The sequence below is a fragment of the Fistularia commersonii genome, chromosome 1 (assembly GCF_037954325.1).
Source record: "Fistularia commersonii isolate RoL2024-O1a breed Wild chromosome 1, RoL_Fcom_v1.0, whole genome shotgun sequence".
NCBI lineage: Eukaryota > Metazoa > Chordata > Actinopteri > Syngnathiformes > Fistulariidae > Fistularia > Fistularia commersonii.
Genome location: NC_141284.1, coordinates 12,405,918 through 12,417,015, shown reverse-complemented (window position 1 = coordinate 12,417,015; position 11,098 = coordinate 12,405,918). Strand labels below are relative to the sequence as shown.

The 11,098-nt window shown below is 43.6% G+C and overlaps 1 protein-coding gene across 2 annotated transcripts in view; it reads left to right on the top strand.

Moving 5' to 3' along the window:
• The first annotated feature begins 706 nt into the window (after positions 1-706).
• The window catches only part of LOC147237379 (uncharacterized), a 28,082-nt gene continuing 17,690 nt past the window's right edge, over positions 707-11,098 (top strand). The window contains exon 1 of one of the 2 annotated variants that reach the window (XM_086148304.1): positions 707-1,000. The gene's annotated coding sequence lies outside the window, so the exon portion shown is untranslated. Of the gene's footprint in view, positions 1,001-1,873; positions 2,023-11,098 lie in introns of those variants that run through there. The other variant, XM_086148313.1, reaches the window with a different exon arrangement.

Sequence of the window (11,098 nt, the reverse complement as noted above, 5' to 3'; positions counted from 1 at the left end):
ATTTCTTTGCTTCAAAATTTGAAAACAAATGATTTTTTGATGAAAAAACATCAAGTGACATTGCAAAATGATCTTTTATTCTCATTTCAATAAAAAACAAACACAAAAACAAACAAAAAAAAAAAATGGGCAAAATTAAAAAGATTGATTTAATAACCAGAATAGCCGCTATTAGCCTTGTAAACATTATACCTCATCTTATACATGCTACCAATTAATTTTCAAATAAATTCTAGTGGTAAGCTTTCCCACAGTGACAAGATCAACAATATTTTTAGGGTGTAATATCATCAATTCTTTTTTAATATTCGTTTTTCGTATTAATTCGTCATGTATTTTTTTTAGAGGAACCGTCCATTACATAAGATTGTTTTTTTAATTTACCTGTTTAACTCCTTTACACTAAAACAAAAGAAAAAAAATCGATTTAGTGTTACTTCTAGGTAATGGTTTTATTGGTCATCAAATTAGGGCGTATGTGGCCCCCGGACCAAAAGGAGTTTGAAACCCCTGTCTTAAAGAGACAGTGCCATTAAAGCGAAACGTAACGCGGGTGTTTAGGAGCTGGGTTACCCATGCACTTCCCCCTTTTCGCCAGTAGATGTCGCCAGTACACCGATCCCGGCATCGCATTCTCACCTGAGCGCGCCCTGCCTCCAGGTGGGAGGCACAGGTCCTCCACAGATCGCTTCGGTCCCCCACGGAGAGCGGACCGTCGGGCGCACTGGCGAGACCATCGTGACGGGGACAAGGCCAACCGAACTGACATCCAAACAAAAGGAGGTGAAGGCTCCCAGCGAACAGACCAGACTCCGCGCGTCTTCCTGTCTTCTAGTGTTTATTTCACCGAAATGGTTCACCTGAAGTTGTCCTCGGGAGCGACGAAGTTTTTAAGCTGAAAAAAAGAAGAAGAAAAAGAAGAGGAAGCGGCAGGTAGACGCCTCTAATGGAGACAGCCTGAGTGGAGATCAGCCAGTCCGGATCAATTAACTTGAACGAGGTATGAGTAAGCCCAAATCTCTATAGTTCTTTAAAATAGTCCACTGGGATGTCAAGCTGGTAAATAAATGGTTTTGATCAAGTTGAAAAAATAAATAAACATGCAAGTATGACAAAAAATGACTCCATAAAGCCGCGTGAATCAGGGTTTTATAACATGCACCACGTGCATCATGTTGTGTTATTTCTAGAATTTTCAGGGGTAAAAATATATTTACAAGTAGGCAGTAAATTAAGAAAAGAACCATAACATGCTCGGACTGGCATTGTAATCCAATAAAGATAGCTGCAAGTGGATGCCAGGATATCCTGGGTGAGTATTGGCATGAAAAACTAGGTGTGGTAGATTTGCTCAGCTTGGCCTTGAGGGGAAATAGGTAAAAAGGTAATTTAAGACCTGTGGTGCTTCTCTTGGTCTCGGAGCTCGTGACAATGAGGACTATTGTGTTGTTTTCTGTCACTGACCCAGCAAATGACTGCTGGCAGCATGGACCTCAGACACTTGGCTTGATCCAGTGCATGAGCGTTTGGCAGTGTTTGACAGTGGCCATCCCCAGGGCCTCCTGACTGCCTCCCTCGTCTTTTATTTGTCTCTTGCTGCCTTTTGCTGAATCTTATTCCTGAATCTTAATCTTGTTATCAAAACTGCCCCCCCCCCCCTTCGGTTGATCAGGGCCTGACGGCCTTCTCTGTTCCTTTGAGGTGACCTCTTTTACCCTCTGGAAGGTGAGGTTGAGATGTAGCCATTTGTTTAGAAAGGGTGTGCCACATTACTGGTGCTCCTTCCCTGCCAGGGCTTGCACCTTTGTAGATTACAGATGAGTTATGTAAGCACCGGAGGCACAGCAGAGCTGATATTTTAGAGATTCAGAGAGAGAAACAAGAAGGGAGAGAATGGTTGATAACACAAAGGCGTTCAGAGATAAGGAATCCAGAAGAATAAGGGCTCTGCTGGAAAGAAGACAGGGAGTGCATCCTGGAGTTGGCAGATGGAACAGTGAGTTTGCTGGTTGAGGTAACCAGGTAAGTTAAACTCTCCTCAAAGTTGTACGGTTACAGGACGTTTGCTGCATTCCCCAGGGTCGGCAGTGAGGAAGCAGTCGTAGTGGTGAAAGCTCCTGCTCAGGAGAGGCCAAGCAAAGAACAATCAGGGGTGTCGTAATGGTTACACACAAGATTACGCGTGTAAACGCTGATTAAGTGATGTGTGTGTGTGTGTGTGTGTGTGTGTGTGTGTGTCATGAGTTCTGTGCGTAAGTGAGAACATCTGGGTGATGAGTGGGAAACAGTGTGCCGTTAATCAGTGGAGTTATCTGATGAGTAGCTCATCACTGGGACCCTCTCAACAAAGCCACCAATAACCATAATGGACACAGTTAAGGTGATCTGTGAGAGTAAACAAGTGGAGAGTTTTCATCAAACTCAAAATATTTCTAAAAGTGTCCCCTCAGTTGAGCAAACTTCAGATGGGATGAGTGATTTGTCTGGGAGAGCACAGAGGCACTCAAATCCCAGGGTGTATTTTTTAGCTGCAATGTCCAGCTGTGTTTGTCTCCAACTGGAAACTGGTCTCTAGTGCTACCCAACAGTTTTCCCTCTCACTCTGCGTCTGACCCGTCAGTTCTGGAGCCTTGAAGCTCTGTCGACACTAGAAGCCAAGGTTTAAACCAGACCTGGGCATTTTACGGCCTGTTTCTCTTTTCTTTAGCTATTTTAAGAAGTATTTTCAATTAATATTGAATTTAGAAACTCCTTTTTTTTCCTTTTGTTTAATTTTGTACAAATGATTACATAAGAAACAATGTCTGCACATTTATATGATCATGACTGATTTTAAAGTTGAAATAAATTGCCAAAACCTTTAAACTGCAATTTTCATTTTGTTCAATTTACTTGATACTTAGTTGGCCCGCGCATAAAAATTAAATAAGAAATGTGGCCCGCCAGCCAAAATAATAGCCCACCCCTGGTTTAAACCCTAGCAACCTCTGCAAGCAAGTAAAATATGCCAGCAGGTTGACATGTACACGTAAAATTGTGTCCCCTTTTTGCAAGGAAACAAACTGAAAGAAAGTGTACTCGAGAACATCTTTCTAGTTTATTGGATTAAGCAAGACATAGAAATGTAATTTTCCATCCATCCATCCATCCATCCATCCATCCATCCATCCATCCATCCATCCATCCATCCATCTTCCCCCACTTACCGGGTCACAGGGGCAGCAGCTGGAGCAGTGTGGCCCAGACCTACTTCTCCCCAGGTGGTCCAGCTCCTCTAGGGGGACCCCAGGGCGTTCCGAGGCCAGCCTGGAAACATAGTGTCCTGGGTCTTTCACGTGGTCTCCTACCAGATGGACATGCCTGGAATACCTCCCCCAGGAGTCGTCCAGGAGGCATCCTGACCGGACACCCGAGCAACCTCAGCTGACTCCTCTCGATGCGGAGGAACAGTGGCTCTACACCAAGTTCTTCCCATATGACCGAACTTCTCACCCTATCTCTAAGGGAGAGTTTGGCCACCCTGCGGAGAAAACTCATTTCGGCCGCTTGTATCCACGATCTTGTTCTTTCGGTCACTACCCACAGCTTGTGACCATAGGTTAAAGCGGGAACTTAGATCGACCAGTAGATTGAGAGCTTCGCCTTCCGGCTCAGCTCCCTCTTCATCACGACAGACTGATACAGAGTCCGCATCACTGCAGACGCTGCACTGATCTGCCTGTTGATCTCCCGTTCCATCTCCCCTCAGTTGACCCCAAGATACTTGAACTCCTCCACTTGGGGCAGGACCTCTTCCCCAACCCATAGTGGGCATTCCACCCATTTCCAGTTGAGCACCATGGTCTCAGATGTGAAGACTCGATCCTGTGGCCACCAAACCAGATCCCCTCAATGCTCTGGCTGTGGCTAAAAATTTTGTCCATGAAAGTTATGAGCAGAATCGATGACAAAGGGCAGCCTTGGCGGAGTCCAACTCTCACTGTAAACGGGTCCGACTTACAACCAACAAGAGTCCGACACCTATCATACAGGGACCGAACAGACTGTATAACGGGGTTCGATACCACATACTCCCAGATCACCCCCCACAGGATTGCCTGTGAGACACGAGACACTCGAATGCCTTCTCCAGATCCACAAAACACATGTAGACTGGTTGGGCAAACTCCCATGCCCCCTCGAGGACCCCGCTAAGGGTATAGAGCTGGTCCACTGTTCCACGACCAGGATGAAAACCACATTGCTCCTCCTGGATCCGAGGCTCAAAGACCCGGCAGACCCTCCTGTCCAGCACCGTTGAATAGATCTTGTAAGGAAGCCGAGGAGTGTGATTTCCCTCATAGTTGGAGCACACCCTCCGATCGCCCTTTTTAAAAAGGGGATCACCACCCCAGTCTGCCAGTTCAGTGGCACTGCCCCCGACATCCACACAATGTGGCAGAGATGTGTCAGCCCTACCGGACAGCCCCCAGCATCCGGAACCTTGAGGTACCCAGGGCAAACCTCATCCAACCCCAGGACCCCACTACTGAAGAGCTATTTGACTACTTCAGCAACTTCAGCCTCGAAAATAGGTGTGTCCACCCCAGAGTCCCCTGGCTCTGCTTCCTCGTTGTTAGGTGTTTCAACGGGGTTTAGGAGGTTGAGTTTTTGCCTCGGCAACCACCAAAGCTGCATGCTACCTGCTGGTACCTCAAGCCGCACAGGCCAGAAAGGCATGAAAGGACTCCTTCTTCAGTTTGACAGCATCCCTCACCGCTGGGGTCCACCAGCGGGTTTGAGGGTTGTGGCCCAGACAGGCGCTGACTGCCTTACGGCCGCAGCTCCGGACTGGACATGGTATTTGTTATGGAAAATCTGTGGCGAGCACAGAGGTACATTAACAAGACACCACTCGGGTTCAGGGGGGGAGGGCACTCCTCCCAATCATGCCATTCTAAGTCGCTCTGTCATTGCCCACGTGAGCATTGAAGTCTCCCAGTAGGACAAGGGAGTCCCCGGTAGGAGCGCTCTCTAGCAGCCCCTCTAGGGACCCCAAGAAGGGTGGGTTAACTGAGCTATTGTTGGGTGCATAGCTGGAAACAACAGTCAGAACCTATCCTCCCACCTGAAGGTGGAGGGAGGATACCCTCTCGTCCACCACAAGCACCGAGTCGGGAGGCATTCAATATGCTCACACCTGCCCGGTGGCTCTCACCTGGGGCAACTCCAAAAAAAGAGTCCAGCTCCTCTTGCGAGGCCTGGTTTCAGACCTCATGCTCCCGTCCAGGTGAGCCCAAGGGAAGAGGGACCCATGTCAGTCCTCGGGGCTGTGCTCTATGGGTGAAGGGCCAGTCACGAGGTGCTCACCATCGAGCCCCGCCCCCGGGCCTGGCGCAGGAAAGGGGGCAAGGGCAAGGGAAGACTTTATCCGATGTTTTTCTTCATCATGGGGAAATTTAATTTTGATTTAGATAAGCTAATATTTGTCGGAAAAAAGCAAACGTTCTCTTGACTTTGTGTGGAATGCAGGACTACAGCTCAGCAAGAGCCAGGTGGAAAGTCTTGTCAAAAATGTTTCTTGGTAAAACCGAACCATATGGATTAAAACATAATAAATGTATCTGAGGGTACTGCATGTTTTATGATACAATCTGATTAATAAATGTACTCATAGAAATAATCAGAATCATGAATTGATCAACAGAGCGATGGAAAATGATTTCTGTCCAAAATTAGAAAACAAAACAAGGCAAACAAACATCCTAGATTTTTCACAGTATGGGCAGAAAATTGATTTATCAAAAAGCAAAAATGGCAAACATTTTGTTGCTTTTCCACTAATCTGTACTTTGGGTTGGAAGGGGTGAGAAGTATTAGAAGCCTTACAACATACTATTTGTCAGTCTTTGTTGAGATTGGGATATAGTTGATAGTTCCTCTTTCTATTGCTAGAAAGTTTATAAGCAGGCATGCTTCTAATTGTATGGATTTGTACTATATACTGTACAGCTTTCTCAGCATTAAAAAAGTCAACTTCCCAACACACACACACATACACATAAACATACATATTCTCTTATTTAGTGGTGCACACATTGCATAAATTACACATCTGCCTTCTTCACCCTTGAGTCTAAATATTTGTGTTCTCCCTCTGAAAAGCCTTCATTCAAAATAATTTTAGGGTGCAGAGCAACATGTTATCTCAAAATGATGGTCATGCGTCATCTATTATACCCTTTCCTTTTTTTTAAGTGGCTCTGTCATTCTCTGAGTCCACCGTATGAGGGGCGCGCAGTGTGGAGGAGGTGGGCAAGTGGCAGAATGAGAGGAGGGGAGGCACGCAGAAGTTGGGAGGGTGAAAGCACATTGGGAAAGAAGAGTTCCTCAGTTGGTAATTATCAATCTCTCTGGAATGCAGCCACTTCTCCTAGCAGACAAGCTGCTGCACAGCAACAGTGGCTTCACTGCACGCCACTTTACCCTGTCCACAACCTGCACCACCTGCATGCACGCACACACACAGACGCACACAAACAGACAAAAAAATCACGAACACTTTCATATTTTGGTTTATTGGTGTCAGTATTGCCTTACAGAGCAATCTTGTTTTGCTTTTGTGTTGTGTTATTTTTATCACTGCCATTACCCACATGATCTTTTTCTGAAACTTTATCCTCTCTGCAGGGGAGAAAAAGGACAACATAATCTCAGTAAGGGATATTCTTTTGGCTTTAACCCTTTACTATTTTTGTATTTACACTGATGGTTTGAAATTCAGTTGTCAGAAACTGTGGCCATTCTGGACCCACAAATTTGGAATTTGGATCTTTGTGAGACTTTCAGATTCTTATTAGGTGTCCACTTCCCTGCTTGAAATAATAAGACTCAGAAACTAAAAACTAAAGAAACCCATCGGTTTTCGCAAAAAAGCCTCAGTCACTGCATGGATTACCGGTGTACATATGTAAAAAAGAAACTATTGTTTTTCAGAAACAAGAGTTGTTTAAGTCTGCTCTTGAGTGGCATCTCCCTCCTTTGTTTGATAATGAACAGAGAAGGCAGGCAACGCCCAGTAACTTCAGCGTTTCCAAACAGTTGCAAAACACTTGCCATTAACCCTGAGTAGTTTTGATCCTTGCTGTCCAAACAGCCTGTTACTGTAAAGTGCGTGTTGCTGGTGTTAAGGCCCAGGACAAAAGGAATCATAATCATTTTCCCCCTAGGGGAATACTAGGTTGTTGGCCATTTCATTTTCACAAAATCTAACTTCAGTGGGCTGGACCCTCACCCCTTCACCGTCAGCTAAGTTGGGCGATGTATATCTGACATTTCGTACGCATGCAGATGTGAATGACCCACCGGTTACGCTGAGCCTGTTCTAATTCAAATAAAGGTGGTTGCCCTGATCACTGCCACTCCCTCTGGGTCTTACCTTATCCCCATAAAGCAGTGGTTTGTCAGCCTTGTCTGTGTGACTCAGAGCCTCAGTTCCTGTAGACATTGTTCTCCTAGCAGAACCTACCAAATTCATAATGCTTGTATTTGCTGGTGTTGATAATGATAGCACTTGACCTTAAAAACAGGAGCTTTGTCACAGGCCCCTGGACAAACAAAGTCCATGGCTTGCATTATTGAACTGATCCAACAGGATCATAGTCCTCAGTGACACATTTAAACTCACTTTCTTACCACATTGGATCAGTTTGTCGCATTTCAGAAGTTTATATCTTAATTTCTCTGCGTGACAGTGTGTGATAAATCCATCTTTGAAAACAGAATTATGAAGGTTTGCCTTGCAAACATATTTTCTACTCTAAATGTAACAAGTGCATTTGCCACATTTAATTGTCTTTAGTTTAGCAAAGATCCATCATATAGCAGACTGGATTTGGGTCTAGTTATCTGCTTTGCCTCTATGTTTAGCGTCAGGCAAAGCAGGTGCCAGAGGTTTTTCTTTCCTTTTTTTTTTTTTTTTCAAAAACTATTGACCCAACTGCTCGAAGCTGGAGTAGAGAATCAAATATGCTTAGGATGGTGTAACCTCAAGCTCAATAAACCACTGCTCTAAAAATTCCAGATTAAAAAATTGAATGCCCGACATATTCAGATATGCTGAGCTTCACTGTCTATTATTTTAAAGTATTATCAGTCCCAGCTTTACTTGGAGCTAATGTGTACATACTCAAGTCAATACCAGTGCAGCAGGTATTGACACTGGCTTGAGGTTTGTAGTGTTTGAGTGGTGCCTCCAGTCCAATGTGAAAGGCTGACATCTTTTGTGAAGGATAAGTAAACAGCGTGTTGGAGCACATGCTTGCTGGAGCAGGACTGGGGCCAGTCTGGAAACCACAGCCCCAGAGCGCACATAGCATTTTTGTGCTGCAAATTTGACTTAACAGAAATGATTCGGTCTGGTCATGTCCTCTGTTACAATAGGATCCACCATGTTATGGTGTGTTGCAAACACCCATCTTGGAAGAAAGATGTTGGTACTTTAAGTTTGAAACTTACTACTGTTCTGAGGTGTGTGGTTTACTGAAGTAAACCCCAAAAGTGTTTGAAAATCAATCAGCTCTTACAAATTACTTGTAAAGCAGATAGTTCCACCATTGAAATGGTGAGATGAGTCATTTCTTGTCTGGTCTACTGGGGAGTCTACCTTGGTGGTACAATGATGAATTCTAGTTTTTACCAACTGTTCCACTGTGATTCAAGGGCGCTGTTACTTTCTCAGCATCCCTCGGGCTAAAAAATAACCAACCTATCACTTTTCCCCATGAGTGAGTTCTGATTATTATTCGAATTCTGAGATCTAACAGTTCAGTTATATACATTTCCATGATTCATGTATGGTTGAAAAATCAGTCACTGTTCTTTTAATTTTTTTCAATCACGGGTTAGTGATTTCCTTTGTGTTAAGAAACACAAGCTCTTCAACGATATGCACAACATTTGGTGGAGCGAAGGCTACTACATATCTTTCACACAATCTGGAACCTTATCCTGGCCGCCAAGGGAAAATTTCAAGACAGATTTTAGCTGGACTGCTGTCTCTCACAGCTCTGCTGTCATTGGTGTGTGTGTCATTTTTGAATTGCTGTTGATTAAAGCTGAAAAACCTGGTTTTTGGTTTTTCCTGCAAGAAGATAAATGGTTCTAAAAGTACTTTTCAATACAGCCTGGTAGTGATGTGCTGCATTTGGATAAAAGCATCTGCCAAATGCAATGTAATGTAATGCAATGTAATGTAATGTAATGTAAAAGATAAAAAAAAAAAACTCTTGGCTACATTAAGACTGATTAAGTATTTAAAAAGCAACCATATACACAAAAGTTTTGAAGAATTTAAACTTCAACTGGTCCTTGCCCTGCTGAGGCAAGAGCCATTTTTAACTTTAAGTCACCCACCAGTGTTTGGAAGGATATTTTCATGTTCCCAAAATTACTTTCTGAAGATATAATTAATAAAAAGTTAATCTATTATTCATGTTTGTCAGGCATTTAGCTTTGAACATGGGATGTTTGGCCAAAAACCATCCAATGAGCATTCAAACTGGTTCTCTTGCTTTGAAGACAAGAAGTTATTTGGACGAGTAGTATACTGCATGTGTGCTCCCGACAACGTGACTCATGTGCTTATCGAGTAACTCTGCTGAGAAATAAAGTGCACCAAAAGACTTAAAGAGGTTTACATCTGTTAATACGCTGCTTGTGCTGAATATTGTCGAATGTTGTCCGCAGCATTTTCCAAAAAAAACATCACAGTTTCCAAAAACCTTTCACCAACTCTGGTGATTGAGTTTCATTGCTCCTTCACTAACTTCTTTTGTTTTCTTCCTGCATATTTAAAAGCTCTGACTATTGTCATCCTTAAAAGTCTGTTCACACTTTTAACCTGTGATTAGTAGATAAATATCTAATAAAGTATGCACCCGGAAGGCGTCCAAGGTATGCTGCAAATCCTCAGGAGGAGGAAGGACGGGGATGGGTGGAGGGATGGACGGTGGTTGGGAGGCAATAAACTCATCAAAATGAAAATGAAAGAAGATAAAAAAGATAAATAGAGGGACTGTGAAACAAGTATTTGTGATTTGAAAGGATACTTTTCTTAAGACCAAATTGCACAATGGTGAATGTTTATTTTTTCTACTGTGTAGCATTACCCAGCGTGCTGTTGCAACTGTGTTTCACTGTGCATGAGCCCGGGGTTGCGGCTTGGTGAATTATGACTCCATGCTATGGAATGAAGGGAGCGGTGCCAGGTCTTTCTTTACAGAACTGTGAAGTTTAGTTTGGAGGCACAGGGGGGTGGTCTCAGTCAGCTAGCCATGTGGGCTGAATGAGCAGTGCCCACAGAGACACAAATAGACACTCACGCACGTAAATGCGGTAGTTTGAGGAATTGGAAACATGTCCAAGGCTGTATTTAATTTGGAGTGCAATTTTATGTAGTTCCTTACAGACAAATCCCAATTCTGGCCGATACACAGTAAATTGATCCTAGATATGGACACGCGCTTCTGCTTCTACCATACAGCTGAAAGACAGTGTTTTATTTACAGCAGTCATTTCTGAAAGGACTGAATCTCGTTGTTTCTTTAAGTTAGAAAAAGCTCCCATTCGTTGCTTTAACAACATATACTTCAAAAGCAGGTGATGTTTGTCTTTACCTCCAGTCACTTGATGGGGTCACAGATTCAAACATTCTCAAAGTGCTGCTGTATCATACACAGTAAGTGCCTGATGTGTGATACCAGTGTTTGGACCAGGGATGAAGATTCCCAACATAGACCTTCATGTAGACTTATCTGAGGATAATTTGTAGTGCACAATTGAAGGGGGCTTTACGGTCATCACTGTTGACCAGGTTTGACTTCTTCTTTTTTTTTTGCCCTGCCTGATAGCTCGAAATTATGAAAACTTTCAATTCTTTGCAAGACGTTTGACCTCCAGAAATCATGTTGCCAAGACTGGCAAGTAGGATAAGCTACAGCAGAGAAGCAGGCAGCGGTTGCACCTGAATCCATCACAAAAATTGCTGAAAACAAAATGAAACCCAAGAGTAGGCCAGTATTAAATAAATATAAATAATTTTGAACCTTTATGGCACCAT